The sequence below is a fragment of the Etheostoma cragini genome, chromosome 22 (genome assembly GCF_013103735.1).
Source record: "Etheostoma cragini isolate CJK2018 chromosome 22, CSU_Ecrag_1.0, whole genome shotgun sequence".
Lineage (NCBI taxonomy): Eukaryota > Metazoa > Chordata > Actinopteri > Perciformes > Percidae > Etheostoma > Etheostoma cragini.
This window is the reverse complement of record NC_048428.1, coordinates 8994422-9013194: the sequence shown is the minus strand read 5'-3', so window position 1 is coordinate 9013194 and position 18773 is coordinate 8994422. Positions and strand designations below refer to the sequence as shown.

Sequence of the window (18773 nt, the reverse complement as noted above, 5' to 3'; positions counted from 1 at the left end):
AGTTACGGCCCGAGAGCGAGCCTGATGGAGAGTATTAATGGTTCAGTTGGGGATGCACAAAGTAATATAAAACCCTATGTGCTGCTGAACAAAAAAACGGTGGTAGTTTTCTCTTCTGTGTGTTAATGCGGTGGCAGGGTGACATAACATAACTCTTGATTTATAAGGCTATTTGAAATGCCATCGCTCGCGGGGCTGTACCCATAGAGCAGGCAGGGAAGATCGCTGACAGCTCACTGACTACACGATGGTGAGACAGAAACGCCTAGTGTGTCTGTCTGTTGAGCTCTCCCTCCTTAGCTCGCCATCGACCATCTTTTGTTCTGTCTCATCTGTTTTGTACAACCTTCCGCAAGTCTCTCATCTTGCTTTCTTACTTGCTTTCCATGCAACTTTCTTTTATCCATTGTTCTGGCAAAAGGGGTCTTAGCATCGTGGGACTTTTACAGCTCAAGCAGTTACACTCCTAGGCCCCCATTAAGTTCAAAAGACACTGCGATGGGAACCTTAACACCAGGTGAAAACTAATACGTTTGGTCACCAAAGAAGTTAAAGCTCTTCAGGAAGAAATAAAACCTGGGCAGCCTAATAGTGATATCCTTTCACATCACCTGCTGGCCTGTCAGCTACAGGGCATTTTTGGAAATTTTTGTAATGATTGAATGTGACATGTTCAAGTAAGCAATTTAGGTATTGTTAGCAAAATGCAACAAGTAATGGCTGAAATGAGAGCGGATTGGGGTGTAGGTTGAGGTCAAGGGCCAGAGGTGTGCACAGGTATGAGAGTAATGTATTTAGAGACACACACCTGTTTAGCCGCCAGGACTAAAGCACAGTGGAGACAAGAGTGAAAGCAATCCTTTAAGAGCATTTGAAATGCTCTATAATTATCAGTGTGTGTGTTTGTGTACATGTCAGTGTGTGTACTTGTATGCCTGTAAACTGAGTTGCGCGCATGTGTGCTGCAGAAAGCTGCGGTAAAAAGCACAAACTGGGGAATTTTAAAGGGTGACACATGAGTAGTTGCACTGTGAGACGCCGTATCACTGTAGCAACTAAGACAAAAGCCCAGGTGGGGTCACCCATTGTCATGCACATAAGTGGACACATATGCGATACCTGTGTGTGAGCATGTTCACATTGCAGGAGACATTTTGGAAACCAAATGCTGTTACGCGATCACTGAAAAATAGTAGGAAAGACAATATGAGGCACAAGCAAGTTTGACTGGGTGGGAATTATTGTAGCAGCAGTGCTCGGTAGGGGAATTCCTACATGAAAAAAAAAACTACATTGTCAAACAGGCTTTGGTGTTTGTGCATTTAGGTATGTTTGAAAAATGTTGCCACTGTATTGTCATTGTTGACGGGGGGAAACTAAACGCCACATTAAACAACAAGGGAATATTAGCAAAGGAAAACAGATAGTGGTATCGGGGCATTAGGAATGTGGCTCCTGAAAGAAAACCACGATGGATCCTTGAAATGATAATGTTTCATCGGAGCTGTTTAATTTGGGACACAACATCACTAAGTCAGCTTGGGAAGATGGCAGGCGGTCTACATAACCCCTGCAGCTTCCCAGGTCATAGAGGTACGCTGCCAACAGCAAAATATCAATCAGTCAATCAATTATTAATACCAACATCCTGTAAAAAAAAATCTTATTTTAACATCCGTTTATGGATTAATTATGTATGTATTACTACATTGGGCACACATGAACAGCTTGAGTCAATAACTGCAGATCACCAGTTGTGTCTGTTTTGGTGTAAGCAGGTCATATTGATTAAATACTAGCATAAGTGTATTTTATTAAATGTAAAATGATCACGCAAGCAAACCAAAAATCAGCACCTTCAGTCTAAAACACATATTCACAACTGGCTTGGGGCTTCAAGTATAATCGCTGTTGTTGTCTGTTAAAGGTGTAAATTACGTTCCACTGTTGACAAACGCACAAATCTGCACATGGTTGAGGTTTCTTTTGATTATGATTACTCATAATTTGGTTGTTTTTTTTCAGCCATCAGCACTAGTTGTTGGCTTTTAGAGAAAATGAAGGAAATGTCCGGGCAAAAGACTTTGGTTAAAGCAGCAACCTGTGGGAACAGAGAGTGTGTTGCCTGTAACTGTGACTCATGCAGTCTGCCATTTCTGTGGTTAGGCTAACTGCTCTGACCCGAGCATCAGTCACCATCAGCCTACAGACAGGCTCTCAGTTTACCGTCTGAGGAATTCACCACCCTATTCAACGCTGTAAAACTATACTACAGTAATCCAAAATCAACAGTAATCCTGAACCATCTACGTGGAACACAATGGGATCTGTTTTTGTTTAAGTCATATATGCATATATGCAAGTCCCATTGTTTCCTGGCCTGGCTGAGTATTAAATTATTGTCTAAATTGAAAGCCACAGCCAAATGAGAGGGATGAAAACAAATCCCTGCACAGCCAAAAACATTGTCAGGATTTGAGAGAAATTGTGTTGTCTTACTGAAAAATCTTTCAACGGATTAAGGAAGAGAAGTGCAAACCAAACACATCCTGGATAAATATAGTAAATCCCTGCCAGTTGCTTGCACCATCGTAATGTTAGCCTCTGCCATGAGTCATTGCTGTCTGGGAGGTCACGTTTCAGTCAGATTAGCAGTCACTTCATGAATGCCTGTTTTCCCTCTGATTAAATCCTTTAGGTTTAATCCTTGATGATGATGGACTTAATGAAACCTACATGATCTTTTTTGATTAACGGGAACTTACACACTTCAATTTATCTGTGTGTGTTTGTGTCTTTTGAGCAACTCAGCCAAATCCATAGGAAAACAAATAACGTAAGCTCTGCCTTCTCCGCATTTTGGCCCTACCAAATCTTCTTGCATCCAAGCATCTCTCCCCCTTTGCTTTTTCTTTAAACACACGGCCCTGTTATCACCCTTGCTTCCTCTTCCCTCCTTCCCTCTCCCTCCTATATTTTTTCAAAGCATGAGAACGGGGTCGGGCCGATTAAGGAATCCTAGCCCCGACTAATCACCCCGGACTGGAGCACTTCCGCTGCCCTGATTACCGAGGAAACCATTAAGGAGAAGAAAGTGGCTGGATCTTTCATCCTGGTCGGCCGGGCTCAGGGGAGGTCAGAGAGGGGTGTGTTTGATAGGCCATTTACCCTTCCTGTTCTTATTATTCCAGCATTTCCTCTATCTGGACTCAACACGACTTCAGCAAGCGGACCCCGGGCCCGTCTTGCCCTCCCTCCCAAAGTGCTGTAATCATTGCCATACTGGTGTCCTGGACTCACTGGTATGTATGCATGACACTGCGTTGATTCACAAAAACACCTAAATGCACACATGCACCCCTCATGACACATTCCACTCGCTTTCACGCCCTCACATACATCGGTATCTACTGGCACCTCAGATTCACTACAGGGTTGCTTCTCCTGTCCCCCTCCTCTGTCAATACGTCTAGCTGAACAGCAGTGAGCCTGGGAGAAGCAGAGTACACACATAATGTATAAGGAGCACCCCTTTCCTCCCCACTTTCTAGCCCATTCCCAAAGAAACAAAACCAGCGTGTTTGCGCGCACCAGGGCCTCATGGGTACTGTCACAGATGGTGCTAATGACGTGTGCCCCAGTAGAGGCAGCGCCCTCGTTCGCGCTAGACTGCTGACATATGCTCAGTCGCAGGGCCATCAGCGGAGCACGGCAGCCCCCAGTGTCCGAGGGACACCCCCATAACCCCGCTACTACGGCGACACAATGACAGACCCTAAACAAGGAGAGAGCCCGCCTCTGCCTCTTTCCCTCTCTTCATTGTATTTCAATCTGTTTCTTTCTCAGCCTCCCCCCGCCCCCCCTCTCCCTCTCCACCCGCTGTCTGTTTCTGTCTCTCCCAGTTACTTCTCCCTCCCCTATGTTGTTCATCCCGCCTCTGCCTTTTCCCCTAATGTCCCCAGTGAGTCTGACTTGATGGATGACCCTCTGCTTGGGCGATTAGGGTCCCCCGTGGGAGCCCCTTCCCTCCTCTGTAGGAATCTGGGTACGGCGGAGTGACAGAGCAAGTTCAGGCCGCTGCCTGCCTCTGAGTGTAAGCCTGCCCATAGCAGATATCAGGGGGATTGGTATAGAAGGGTGACAGGACGTATCAGCCTAGTGGAGTATCATGGTCGGTAATGGCTAAAGCACTTGTCCCTGTGTCCTGTGGTCTTCCCCTCCACCCAAGCTGCTGGTGCCCATACTGTTACAGAAGGACTGAGGTGACACCACATGTGTTCGGATCTTGTTTCTCCTCCAGGCTTTACAGGCTTTTTGACGACCAGTAAAACAAGACAAAAAAGAAAAACTTGAATTAAGAGATTTTGAAATGGGTTACTAAATTACATAATCTCCTATTATCTTCTAGGTAGTTTTCATGCTTTTCAGTACAGTATGTTGACACAGTATCCAAAGGTGACACTTCAACAAAAAGCCTCAGAATGGGGGAATTCCTTGAACATGAGGGCAAGCAAAAAGAGTGTTTGCTGTCACTATCCCTGTTACTGCACACTGATGCACCATGGGTATGAATAACCCTCTAGAGACATTTTGTACCGTAAAGTGATATCCCACGGGCCGGTTGTACATCAGCATTCCTTCAAAAAGTTGTAAAAATGCTAAAAGGTAGCTGCGGACAAATTACCAAATAACACCGGAGCCCCTGGGGAACACAATGTGGAATCAGTCGAAAGTCAAACAAACACTGTTTCATGTTACTGTAACCAAGACGATGTAACCGTAGACGCCTTTTGTCCGAGATAAAGCAGAAAGCCTGTCGTCTCACTATTTGTTTAGAGGAGATGTTTGGTTGATGAGCTCATGCAGAGATTCACTTTTCCATGGACATGGATTAGCTATAAGACGGGTGCAGTAATTTAACTCTGCAATAATAGAATAACATGGGTGCTAGAATATGCATGCACAGCAAGCAATGTGTGTGAAAAGTTTGGAGGGAAATCATTAGCATTGATATTTGTTAATTTCGTCTCAGTTGCCTAAAACATTTATTGTTAGCTCTGCATTTTCAATGTGCCGTTCTTTGCCTTTGGTCTCAGAGCAGAGTTGCACTGACATGAACAGACAACAAAGGAGATTTGACATTTGGAAATCAATTCATTCATCTGGAAAATTGCACAGTTGATGAATTTATAATTAAGAACTTTGAGAGTTGAAACGTGCACTGGAGCCCTTCTTTTGCAGTTGGTCAAATCTGCAAACAGAGTTATACTGTTTTACTGTGGGACATGTACTCCTATCCAGACTTAATAAATACACAATCTAAAGCACATGGACGGCCAGGAACTGTGCACTTTCTGCTTCCAGAGGGTTGCATTTTCTCTAGCTTTGTTGTTTCATCATTAGTATTTGTGTTTACTTCCGAAAGAAAAGACCGAGTTCACTCACGGAGCAACATATTTAGAGGACCAAATCAAGAAAGGGAACATTCTTTAGAAATAAAATTCATTTAAAGTTTGATTCATCATAGATTGTTTTGCATGTTTAATGTGAAAAAGCCCATGTTGTACAAGCACTGTACATTAACCACAACACTAAAGTACAAAGGCAAAGAGCAATGAAGTGGTTAAATTGTGCCTTTTTAGTCAATGCAAAGTAGCCTAGTCTCTGATGTAACCTGCAGTACAGTAACCACTTCAGTTCCGAGGTGATATGACAGAAAACAGCATTACCTAAGCTGCTCCGGCTAGTGTTACTCACTCTGATTTACTCAATGGGACTTTAAATACACTTCCTGTTCTCTTGAAGACACTAAACAGATCCTTATTATTATTATTATTATTATTATTATTATTATTATTATTATTGACTCCCTATGACTATTGTGGCCACAGAACAGTGATTAACGATGTTTTCAGATTCCTTACTGAAGTAAAATATCAGCACGGCAATGTCAAAATGATGTAATTTACAAATGCCAAGCATTCACAATCCTAAAACCCTCTAAACATGATCTATATGTTGGATAATTTAACTCATTTGGGCCATGAGCAGATATTTAAATGAAACCACCTGAGATGTTTAGAGGGGCAATTGATCTTTAGTGGAACTGCTGACACTCACAGACATTAAGGGGCCCTGATGGTCCAAGCTCAAAAGGTTGGAAACCACAGTTTTAATCATTAACAATGACACCGTATGTAAAAGCTTAAGCGTATAACAAATATAGAAATAGTCAAGTATAGAGCACGAGTATCTCAAAGTAGAGTGCTTGAGTAGATGTGCTCCGTTACTTCCCACCACAGTTTAAATCCAACCATTAAAGGAAAAAATTCACCTCCTGTCATAGAGGAATTATTTGTCTCTTTTTTTTCAAACATTGAATCAAATTGAGAGTGCTTGCAATTTAAATTTAAAATCCCAATCCGCAAAAAAAAAAATAAAGAAATCTAAATTCTGCTGAAAGTCTGAAAAAAACCCGCCCTGGTGGTCTCACTGTAACTGGTCATCATTTTCTTACTTAACGATAATGGAAACCATGTGAGGAAGCCCTTGGTCCCACAGACAAAGTAGGAGACTGCATGAAAAAGAGGGAATGAAGAGGTAGCATATTTATGTTTCCCAAAAAGCTTACATCCGGAGATAATCTGCTGTATCCTTAGATAATCTTTAGCAGTTTATACGCACCGGCTGAGCTGTAATTAATGTCAGGGAAGCTATGCCATGGTGACCCATGGATGTTTGTCCTATCACTCTATAGGCTGTTCATTAGCGTAAGCCAGAGACAGTCACATCTCCGGCTTCTGATTTATGGTTGGTACGGTATAGCAAGAGACATATCAGCAGACAATACTTTTTTTGTTTAATTTAGGTGGTCTTGATGTATTTTAACAACCTGGGACCCATGTAAATATTAATTCAAATCTGAGTTGTATTTCTCTAAGCAGACTGCAGCATAGCCTATACCTAAGTAAAAAAAAATACTTAAAATGAAAACACACAAGTACAGACAGCAATAGAAATATGCAGTAATTTAGCTTTGTCAAAGTGTTTTGGAAAACTAATTTAGTAACATAGTTTTGGAGTGTTGGATTGGATCTTAACTCACAAAGACTTGCCATGTGTCAAGATTTTTTTTTTTTTATTATCATTAAAACCGTTTTTCTTCTGCTCACTGACTTAAACAAAGCTGATAAATGTTAACCTAAACTCTTTGACTTTAAATATGACAAAAAATAGTGAGGCCACGTTATTTGATTATTACATAATCCTTTGGTGATCGATGTAACTTTAGCATTGCTGTGTTCAACATCCATCTTTTTCTTCCTTTCTTCTATTTCTTCTTTCTTCCACTTTGGAGGACAAATCTTTCTTTTTAAACTGTATAGATATAGTGTCAGGTGTATTTGGAAAAAGTGTGAAGCAGAATTTGAAAAAGAAAATATTGATTTGATTAAAAAAAATATGTACATGCTGTACCACCTGAAGACCGCAATTTTAAACAGGTGGCTAAAGATGAATGCTTACATTGTAGAAATACATCTTAAAGTATTGCATAATCAGTTAAAATGGACAGCTAAAATGATCAACTTAACAGTCTAAAAAGTTAGCTGATTTTAATGAATAAATGCTAGGAATAAATAGCTAAACGTATAAGCATAAGCAGCTGAAAAGGTTAGTAATACTAGTAGTAGTAGTAGTAGTAGTAGTAGTGGTAGTAGTAGATTGCTGAACAAACCAACCTTAATACTCACAGTTCAACTGTATGAAAAAAATAACAGTATACATTTGCATATAGTGTTGTAGATTTGGACAACATTGGGAATTGATAAAGGGGTTTGCAGTAAATTAATCCGAGGGTATCTCAGATGGTGGGACTGTAGGGAAGAGTAGGGTGAAGAGTATTGGCTTTTCTAAATGTGAATATTTCTTTCTTCCTTATAAAAAACAAACTTACTTAGTATTCTTATTGTCAACATTGCAATACAGCGATACAACAACAACAAAACAAAGACAATACCAAAAAAAGATCAAATGAAATGTACTCACAGAAATACCCAAACAAATACAGAAACATCTCCAAAGGAAGGGATATTTACTCTTGGCCTCTAATCCACAACCAACAAAACCATATTATTAGAACTCTAATATTCCAATCCCTCAGCAATTCAATAATGGAAGGTTATTATTATTTGTTACCACCACTGGCAACACCACAATCAGTAACTATATGATGCACATGCCATTACACTCAATATTGTATATTATATATTATACATTGACCATGTGTTATTGTTCTATGCGACCACTTATTTTTGTGAAATCCTGCAGTTTCTCTTGTTGTATAAAAAATATACATTTCTCCTTTTCAAAAATATTTGAAAAATAAATAAATATGTATTTATCCACTCTAGATTGTTGTATTGAGTACCCATAAAATTGGTATACACAAATACTTAGCTGTTTCTTTTTTAGTCTTTTATCATCACTTAGGTCACCTGTTCCATAATGCACAATGAGCCTAACTTTCTTGTACTGAGAAATGATTACAAAAATGATGTTCATAACCATGATTGTCACAGACGTCTCTGATTTATATGATGATTGCATGTGTGTGATCTTTCAGATAACAATCTGAAACACAAATACCAGCCTGGATATGAAAAAAAATAAACAAAAGTAAGTAAATTCAGACAGTTAAGTGGATGAGTGTGCATTCACCCCCACGCTGTGAGAAGTGTGGGAACAGCTCACTGCAGCAGCTCTCTGTCATGCCGGCTTCAGTGTCTGGCCTCGTCATTTTTCACCCCACCGCCGACACCGCAGTGGAACGGGAGAGGATGTGTGTGTTTGTGTGAAAAGCACACCTGGCAGAGAAGGAGACCTATAACCCCACCCCTCCACCAATCAACCCGCAACCCCTCCCTTCCCCCACCTCCTTATTCTCCACCCTCCATCCCACCTTCTTCCCTTCCCTCCGTCCCAAGCCCTGAGGGGAGAGATGGATCCGTGTCTGGGGCTGGTGATGTCACTCTTGGCAATCTGAGGTTTGAGAGTTCAGAGGAGTGAACCAGAGGAACTATCTCCCTTTGTTTACTATGCATGCAGACTCTGGTATATGCATGTGAAAGATGAAACACTTTCTGTGTATAGGTCACGAATTGTATATAGCTTGTGATCAAGTCCTTTTGACGTTTGCTTTGTCTTCATAATTTTGGTAATTTCAATGGTACAATACTTTTTTTATACTTCTTGTAGAAAAGCTTGCAGTCCTCACCTTTTACTGGGTACATTTTTTTCATAGTGGGGATGATGAGAGGCTCATAGTGGAAAACATACAGGCAAACAAAACTTAATGGAGACCAGGAAGGACATGTGTTTCCAGAGGTGGGGATTAAACTTTTGAGATTCAAATCTTCCAGCCTAGCCAAAATGTCACTATACTGTAAGAAAAAGAAACTGAAAAAAAGCATGGCCTATCAAGTCATATCAAATATTATCGGACTATGGGAAGAAATAGCAGAACATCTATACATGTTTTCCATTGATCTTGTAAAACAATCAGCAGCAATGATTGTTAATTACTTCAAGATAGTTAATTGCTTCAAGATATTTCAAAGTGTGCACCCTCCCTGAGAGGAGTCCTAAAGAGATACCTTATGTGGTTTGCATGTATACTTCCTATATGTAAACACAGACATGAAGACAAGCCCCGAGATGCTTCATGTGGCTTAATTTGTTTTTGAGGATTTAGGCCTGTTCTGTACGGTCGAGCAAAGACACGCAAGAGAACACAGCGGAGCACATGTCACGGAAGTCAGTCTGGATGAAAAGGCTTGTCTCTCTGTCCTCCTAGTCAACACTGTGCAGTCATGCTGCAGAAGTTTGCAGATTTCTCAAGTCTTGACATTGTCCCATCAATTACAGGACACTGATGTCATCGTCCTCTCTTAGTCTCGGTGAATACTTTCATTATATGCAGTCAAAGTCAGAGCAGTCAAAACACTTTAAGCACATTTTTGACGCCATCCCTTTTTTCACCAGAGCACTGTCAGTAGTTTGTGTGTGTGTGTGTGTGTGTGTGTGTGTGTGTGTGTGTGTGTGTGTGTGCATGTGTGCGCCTGTGTGCATGTGCAGTGATTAACACTCCCTTCTTGATCTCAGATAAAAAGCATGAAAAATGGTATGGAGTCAAGAAAAAAGGGCGTCTCCCTCGCCAGTTGTAGCTTTAGTTATCTGATCAATACCGTGCAATTACAGAGATTTATGTCGCCCAACATTCCAGGGCGAGTTCGTCTCACAGCCACCTGCGGAAATATGATCTGTTTTTAACATATCTAACACCGTGAGAGGAGAGAAGAGGTTAGCCACAGCAGTCCATTTCACCCAAGTCTCCACTCTAAACACATCTCATCCTTTATGAAATAGCAAGGACCACCTTAAGACCACCTTAACGGTGTGCCGAGCAGAACGCATTCCCCAAACAACAGACCATTATAGCGTGATTGATGGGGTGTAACTGTGCCTTCTGTTTAAGTCAGGTTTGATAAATATCTCAGAACTCATTATTTTAAGTGTGACATAAGTGTTCAGGTTTAAGAGGGACTGGCAATGTTTCTGTCCTGATGGTCATCTTCAAAACTTGACACAGTTTGAAATGCTGACAGTAAACAGCGCCTAAGTGTTTTTTGACACTGACATTCAGGTTGTACGTTGTCAGAAGCCACTCTCTTGTGTCATACTGTATTTGCCAGAGAACAACAGAATGGTTTGCAGGCTCCTATAGGCCATATATTTACATAGTCAAGAATTTGTATTGCAACATCTGTAGATTTGATCCGTTTTCTCCCTTGTCTTGTCCCCTAGTTTTACTTCCTGTCCTGGATTTTCCCGCCTTTTGTGATTGTCTGCCCAGTCCTGATTTGTTTCACCTGTTCCTTATCCCTGGTGTCACCTGTCCCTTGTAACCTTGTTACCCTGTGTATTTAGTCTGGTCTTTGTCTCGTTTCAGATCATTCATGTCATGTTGTGTGCTGTCGTCATGGCTTGTCTTCTGTGTTTTGCTTCCTGACCTTCGTGTTTGTGGGGATTATTTTAGTGTGTGACTGCCTACCTGCCTGCCAGCCTGCCTCTGAACTTCTTTTGTTGTAGAGATTTTTGTTTCATTAAATCTTTGAACGCTACTCTGCTCTCTTGTCTCTGCTGCATTTGGGTCCGAGCCTCACTGATTCCATCTCACAACCCCGAGAGAAATACCGTAGAACTCTGAAGTTGGATGATGTTTCGGACTTTTGACTCTACTTTCATGTGTAATAGGGAGTGACGCGTCGTTCTTCTCCGCACTTGTGACACAAGTAATGGACTAGACTCATACTCGACTGTTGGTGACTAGACTACAACACTGGAATATAGAACACTTAGAAGTAATCTACCTACTACGTATCTGCCTTTGCTGGATTTAGTAGATAGCTATTGAGCCTATTTGGTTCAATAAAACAAAAAGAATTACTGGACATCTTGACATGATAAAAGAAAAAAGGATTAATCCAGCAATTTTGATGTTGCACTTTTTTAAGGCCAGAGTGGGCTACTTGAAAGCATTAGCTTTTAAATATGGTCAAAATAAATACAGAAAAGGCAGATATGTCATCACTTTCAGTCCCTAGCAGGTGCGTAGTCAGTTATGGGCTAGGGCAGCACTGGCCCGCCTGCTTTGGTCACTGGCCCGTCCAGCCAAGTCTGATCTAAATACATTTTGTCATGAAAAATACTGAAATGTATGTGGAGAAAAAAAAACAGTAACAAAACTAGTTGTGTGTGTTTAATGTGTATTCTCTTCTTTTTTAACACTGAACTGTTTTAACCACAGAATAAGGATCAAAGAAAGATAGCCCTCGGAACATAAGTGGTTGCTATGGTAATAACAGGCAGACTCTCCAGGCTGCGTTCAGTAGTAACGTTTTTTTACACTGTACTGTTAAAAGTTACCGCTACAACAATGGCTTCCCTTAAAGTGGTACGGACAGTTTTCTTGGATGAAATACAGAGTAAGTAAGGACGGGCTTTTCTGCAGCATGTGCAGAGATTTCCCCAGCGGAGCTGACAGCCCATCAGCGACAGAGGAGTGTGAGTGCTGGCCTTCACAGAGGTAACATTAGGTAAAATGTGTTTCACACTTCTTGTAACCTAGTAACCTTCCTACTTAGTAAGAAACGGTGAACACTGATGATGGCTTCTAGATGAAAGGCTTTTGCCCACATAAAATAAGAAGACAACTCATCTGGGAGTGATATATTTTTTAGTTTTCTTTGATCCTGTCACTGCCGCGGACTCGATACACTGTCTAAGATTTGGCGCCATGCTGGACACTTACCATTATGTCTTCATAATTCAAACAATGCTTGGCTGGAAGTTTTCATTCTTTCATTTTCTATTACTGCTGCTAGCGCATTTGCTGCTGATGATCTGACCACAGTCCTGCAGCAACAATGCTGTTATGAAGCACAAACGATGTGTTCTGTGTGCAATTTCTGTCTGAAATGGAGCTATTCTATGTCATGCAGTATGTAAACGCCTTCTCTGCTGTTGGGGTTCATGTTTAGTTGCCACTTTGTGAAATGAAATGGTTAATTTTATAGCAGTGCGGTTCAGAGCCAACGCTGCTGGTTTAGCCGGTGCAAATATGTTTCAGCCTGAATAGGTCAAATGAACAGGTTGTTGTCTAAAATGTTGTGTACAAACCTTCTAGACTGAGACTTGTTGGTTGAGCTTGTTGTAGACAGTACTGCTATTGTCATACAGTATATGTTGGAAAGTAAAACTACATCTTTTTGAAAATCGCTCACTCACTTTTGTACTGGCCAACCCAAAATACTATTTCTGTCTACGCCACTGGTCCAAAGTGTGGGTCAATCCCCAAAATTGATGGGTTCTACACTTCCCATTATGCAACTCAGTGAAGTCTTTTCTTGGATCCTCCCTAATTGGTAAACAAAAAATTGTAATGCAGGCTTTGGCATACAGGTGTGCCCACGCTGAGATAACCTTGATGACTTAATCAGTATTATTTATTTAGATTTTTAGAAGGCAAAGAAGGTATGACTCAATTTCTTTCACAGGCTGAGTAGTATTTTTACTGACAAGCAAACTAATCTTTATCTATAAATGCATCCTGATATAGAGTGACAAAGTGCATAGCTGGTGCATAACAGGTCCTGCACGATCCAGGAGTCATACTCTCCAACAGTAAAGAAGATGTAAAAAGAAATATGAGACTTCAAGGGTGGGTTCCACTTTACAATCTAAAAACGCATGCACTACTCTAAACAGGTCATGATAGTCTGAGGACAAATGTTGTCTGTGGTCATTCCTGATGTCCCCTGGGTTGCTGTTTTAAGGCTTATCCACTGAGGCGCTCCTTGCGCCGTATGTGGCAACAGTGATTCTGGTTCCACTACATGAGCTCTTTAGGAAACCACATGGTTGTAAAGCTCTGAATCAGAGATCTGACTGCGAGGGCTTCTAACACTCACAGCTCCAATGGAGAATCGACTGATTTATTTCTCTTTCCTTGTGTTTTCCCTCACTGAATATGTCGGTTTTCTTCTTTTTCCTTTATCGGCCCTGCCTTCCTTCTTCGTAATGACTCATACAGAGGGAATGACCAAAACTCTTCAACCCCCAACATGGCAGAGTGATAGGAATCTTACTGTATTTGGCTCCTGCAGAGGGCCGTAGCATCCTAGAGCCCAGACAGTGAGTCTACAAATGCGCTGTCTTGCCTTATAGAGTAGATATACAGTCCAGATAATTCCTCTCGAAGCAGGTTGCTGTGTTATTACCTGAAGTAATGGTCAGAGTGGTTTTACTTCCAGTAAACAAAATTATTTGTCGAGTTATTTTTAAGGAATCCATCTCCCCAACAATGAAACATAACCTTCAGTCTCCCTATCTATTTAAAACTGTATTGGACTGAAAACGCCACCATATCTGGAGACTGAAAGCCATGCACTAATTTGGTCAATTTTGAACTTATGTGGATTTGAAAGGAGTGTCATGTGTTTATTCACGCTGCGTCAAAAAGTTGTCTGTCTTGCGTGAAGAACGTCTGAGAGAAACACACTGACTGAAAGACTGTTTGCCATCTCCTAAGAGGAAAGTTTCTCCGTAATAAATTACCAACGCTGACACGCTAAGAGGCTTTGTGGATCTGTCATAATCAAACACTTCATCAGACAATGGCCATGGTACATGATGACACAGCATAGGTCAAACCATTCCAGACCTGGTAACTGTATCTCTTATTTTCTCTCCCCACAGAGCTTCTTAACTGGATTTACTGCAATGTGATACAGGAGCAAGTATTGAGAGTTAAGATGGTGGTTTGTGTGTGTGTGTGCATGTGTGTATCACTGTTTTTGCTTGACTGTTTGTGTGTTCATGCATTTGTGAAAATGTGGACACACACACATGTTTGGGTAAGGGATCAGATGTTTGCCTGGTCCATCTCTGGGAAGGTGGCAGAGCAGAGGATGCTGGGATATGCCCGGCCCGAAGGGATCCTCTTGTGTGCTGAATGGAATTGAGGACTGCACCATAGACAAACATGCTGCGAGCTATGAAACAACTGCCGTACAACTGAAATCAACACTGTGCGTCCCTGCTATCCAACACAAAAGGAAAGTCAATCCAAGAAATTGAAGGAGAGAGAGAGGCAGAAAGAGAGGGAAAGAAAAGAAAAACAAACATTACAAGGGTGCCTCAATATAGCCCAAAGGAGTTTCAACGTAATGTCACAGAAATACTTAATATGGAGCACAGCATGTAATGAGTTGATGTAATAATAACATGAGCATTTATTTTTACTTTAAAAAATCTTTCTAGCAAGATCTATCCATAGTCTTACAAGACACATGTGTGGTCAGGCATATCACCACCATGATTACTAGAAACCCATGTAATGTAGTTTCAAAATACTTTTCACGTGCAAGTTAAGATGTGAAGGACAAAAAACGTTTCACATTTAACATCACAGTGTTCTTGAGAAAATCAGCAAACTCCTTACTCCCAAATAACTATAAATACATATATTAATGTTTAAGTTGGTTTGGACAAAAGCATCAGCCAATCATGCATATGATTATTTCATGTTATCCTTGGAAAAGCCTTAAAGTCATTTTAAGATCAGCAGTTTGAGTTTCACATCGCTGGAGAATTTTCAGCCACTTATCAAAAGCATATATCTGGTTCTCATGATGTACTGTATTTATTCCTTAAGCTCTACCGTTATTATTATAATAACCCTTCTTCTTATTATGTAACAATATTTGTAGACATCTTTCAAACCCAGAGCGGCAATTTTCATTGATTTGGAACAATTCCCGATAATCAGCTTTTTCTCCTTGTCTTTTGTGCATGATGAAAGGCCCGTGTACTCCAAAATTCTTTGAATAATTCCACCAAGAAGCCCCATGCCACTAAGTAGGACATATGGACTTGTTGCATCTATAGAAATCAAAGGCCTAGGATGATAGGACTGAAGGATATTACAGGTTTGAGTTCTTCTTCCGTGTTGTTTGCCATGTTTACTTTGTGTAGAACATCCACAATTCAAAAAGCTTCCTGCTCAGCATGGGGTTTATGATGTGTTTTTCCACATTCAGACACATAGCATTAACGTAGTTTGCGTGCAGATCCGCAACGTTGGCCAACCGTTGTCCCTCGTGTACTTTCTAATAATTTGGGCACGCTTGGCGGGATGTTAAGCAGGCTTACGGGGCATGTGAGACGAAACAATTTTAACTTGTGTTGTGATGGAAGGCGTGCGTGTGTGCGGGAATGTAATTGATTTATTTATTTTATGACAAGGATGCAAAGCAAGTGGGAGATTTGCTACTGTAATGCGGCTTCGGAGAGATACAGGGAGCCATTGTGAGATGAAGGTGGGGGAAGGTAGCTTCTCATATATGACGGGCCCTCGCAATCCTTCCAAACCTTCCAAGAACGTTGATAAGCAGATCCCTGAAATGAAATCTTCCCCAGCACCCGGCTGGATCTGCCCCTAATCGTTTTATTTACAGTCACTATAAAAGACGCCTCCCTTTTAATGGCGCTGTGAAATAATAAGCAGCCGAGGAACAATCGGTATAGTCCTAAGCGCATTCCCCCCTTCCATTTTCACATTAGGCTAATCGCGGCGAGGGGAAGGATATAAAGACATCAGTTGGATGAAATGAGTGTAATTGGAGAATAATGTAGTTAGTTTGCTCTAATCTTCTGCATAATATTAAAATGTTCTCAATGCACCCCAGCTGCAAGCAATCACCCGGCTCTGAGGGGAAACCTGGGCGACGATGTTCGGAGTGAGGAAGAATTGCATGAGTGAAGATACTGGTAGAGATTTATGAGAGAGCAGGAAAAGGAAAGCAGGAGAAACAACTGGGAGCTTCTGTAGGATGTCCAAGAAACTGTCTCTGAAGGCCTTTTCCCCTGAATAAACTGAGCTTTCCTCCATCTTTTTTTTTCCTGTCATGGAAAAGCAATCCTTGCACCCTGCTGACGGCTGGCTAATTTGTACTGGGGGCTTGTTGGTTGCCAAGACCGGTTATGTTGTTGTTGAAATCAGGAACAGTAGGGACCAAAACTGTCAGCATGGGTTTCAGAGGTTCATTTTCTCCATGCTGAGTACAGCCTGGTACAGCCTGACTGTTTCTTTGCTGCCAAAAAGCATCCTGTAGTACAGCAGCTTACAGATGGAACCACAATGTTCCGTGCGCTCAGATGCTGTTGCCGGTGTACACAAAGAACCGTTTTTTGAAATGATTAAAGATCTCTCATTGAGGTGTTGGAACATCTTCGGCTCCATCTAATACAGTTTGTGCAGCTTTAATGGCCTTGAGATTGGAAATTGAGAGGTCATCAGTCACTTGGTTCACTATGGTCTCTTGTACCTCTTTACCTTTAAAAAATGACTGTTGCCTCAAACGCCTCCAACGCCAAGCTAAAGAGGCTAAATGAACTTTCGATCATCTCTCTCTACACAATTAGGACTATGGGGGAGTTGTAGTGTGAGCAGTTACAGCAGTAGCCTCACTGTGGAATTAAGGGTGAGGTTTATTAGTCCCCCTATGGCTTAGCCTTGTCTGTGATTTCAAGGCAAAAAAAATCAAATACTCGCTCTGAGGCGGCTCTTTAACTGGTGTTATTGTGCAAGAAAATTGTCATTAGACAGTGGAACAAATAACCTCGAAACGTCATGGGTGTCTTCGCTAGGGATCTAAAACAACAACAAAGAATTAATCAAATTAAAAGGAAGCCTTGTTATGCGATTTCAATTTAATTTCCACAACCAAGCCCTCTATTTAGTGTTTGACAAAACCTGAAAAAAGGGCAAGTCACAGTTTAGGGGCTCAGTAACAGTTTTATATTAGTAAAGAATTATCAATCCTTTAAGCTAATTTGGATAAGTTGGGGAGCCATAAAGTTGGCTATGAAAATGGAGTAGCCTATTTGTTAAGCTCCCACCCCCTTCCACACTATTTTTATGCCACCGGGGCACTAATGTACTTTTGTTTTCCCTTGTTGATCATCTGCCACTTAAGGCACATTAAATCCTGCAAATTAATATAAATCTATGAAAGCTATTAGCGATTTCCGCCCTGTATCAGGCACCCACACAGGCCTGCCTATGAGGCCTTGAGAAAGTCCTACATAATTATTACAAAGATGTAAAGCCCTGTCATTAACTCCACTAAATACTTTTCAGTTAACTTTTTTACATTGTTGTTTTAGAGAAACTATAACTGTGTCTCAAGTTCCTATAGTTCCTTCTGCTCTCTTTTTGTTCATCTTCTGAGACCTTCCTCTGCAGCCTCTTCTCCACTTTCTCCCACATCCTCTCTTCTGTTCCTCATAGCCAAGCAGTTTAGGCAAGTGCCATATGCCCTGATTAAAGCTAGCGGCAGGCCAAGGAGCACAGGGAGGCTGTTTTGTCATTAGCCCCTCGCGCGGCGGAGGTGGAAACTCATTTAGCCCCATGCTGGACCTTCATTATGATAGACTTGTATCAGATGGCATCTCTGGCTGGGATCTCTGGCTCCTGGCTAACGGATGGGGAGATGCTGTGGCTTCGGCCTCTCTCCAGCCCCAGCAGGGAAAAAGAAAGGGCTTTAAATGGGGATAGGGCTGGAGGAGAGTGGTTGCGGCAGTGTAATGGGAAGGGATGGGGATGAAGGTAGGGGGGAACGGCTGAGAGCGGCGCAGGGGGAGAAGTTAAAGGTTATAGGTCCTTGAGGTGGGCCTGGAAAAATATGCAAGGTGGAGGGTTGCAACCGGAGGTAAACAGCTAAGATTTTTGTTGTTAAATGCACTCTACAATACTAGCTATATTCATTTTTGTAACTTCTAATATTAGTGATGCAGCTGACTACAGGGTTGTATGACAGGGACTAAAAAGGTGAGGGGAGAAGACTGGGTCAAGGTTATGAAGATTGGCTTCTTGGCATTTCATCGTCTGTTGACAACACAGGCAGTGGTTCAGAATAACTAAAGTGTGTATCTGAAAAGACACCAAGAACATAAAACTGTAAAAAACAATTTAATATGCATCAAATTTGGACAGGGTTATGTGTCTACCTCCAAATCGTGTCATAAAAGTGGACATGTATACAGTGTTTGGATGGTGCCCCCAGCTTCTAATGATCACTTGTCATTCAGTGTGTCCATAACCTAATGTCATCTGAGTTAGTGTCCAGCCATTGGGGCTACGAGCTAGTTCT

At 41.4% G+C, this 18773-nt stretch overlaps 1 long non-coding RNA gene across 1 annotated transcript; it reads left to right on the top strand.

The window, feature by feature from the left end:
* Nucleotides 1-2773: 2773 nt before the first annotated feature.
* LOC117937779 lies at nucleotides 2774-12462 on the top strand. Its single transcript, XR_004655243.1, has 3 exons — nucleotides 2774-2787; nucleotides 5242-5244; nucleotides 12300-12462. It is a non-coding gene; the product is annotated as an uncharacterized LOC117937779 (long non-coding RNA).
* The last annotated feature ends 6311 nt before the right edge of the window (nucleotides 12463-18773 follow it).